Below are 601 nucleotides of genomic sequence, written 5' to 3'. Positions count from 1 at the left end.
CGGAATTGGATTTTTATCCATGTCACAGGGCCACTGATCAACCCAGGGTCTGCGTATGCTGACGCCAGCAAAATACTGTTGGCACCAATTAAAGACAACTTAAAATAAAGATATATATCATGTTCCTGAAATGAAATACTCATTATAAAGATGTCAATTCTCCCCAAATGGATCGATAGGTTCAGTGCAATCCCATTAAAACCCAACAGTTTATGTATGTGTGTGTCTGTGTGTGTGTAGAATGTTCAGTTGATTCTAAACTTTATGCTAAAATTCTAAGAACCTAAAATAGTTAAAATAACTTGGAATAAAAATAAATCTAGAGTGCTTATGCTACCAGGTATCAAGTTGCAGTAATGAAGGTATGTTCAATTATGCTAAGGATCATCAAAAAGACCAATGGACAGAGCTGAGAGTCCAGAAACAGACCCACACATTTGCAGACACCTGGCTTACAACAAAAAAAGCAACTACATTTCAGTGGAGAAAAGTACTAAGATTCAAAAAATAAATAGCAGTAGGTCTACTGGTTATTCGTAGAGGAAAAAACTAAACCTGGAATTGTGCCTTTATGGATTCTCTGGACAAATTACTGAATGAT

Source organism: Chrysochloris asiatica, unplaced genomic scaffold (genome assembly GCF_000296735.1).
Source record: "Chrysochloris asiatica unplaced genomic scaffold, ChrAsi1.0 scaffold00002, whole genome shotgun sequence".
NCBI classification, from domain to species: domain Eukaryota; kingdom Metazoa; phylum Chordata; class Mammalia; order Afrosoricida; family Chrysochloridae; genus Chrysochloris; species Chrysochloris asiatica.
The sequence above is the reverse complement of the archived record's forward strand: the minus strand, read 5'-3'. Positions refer to the sequence as shown.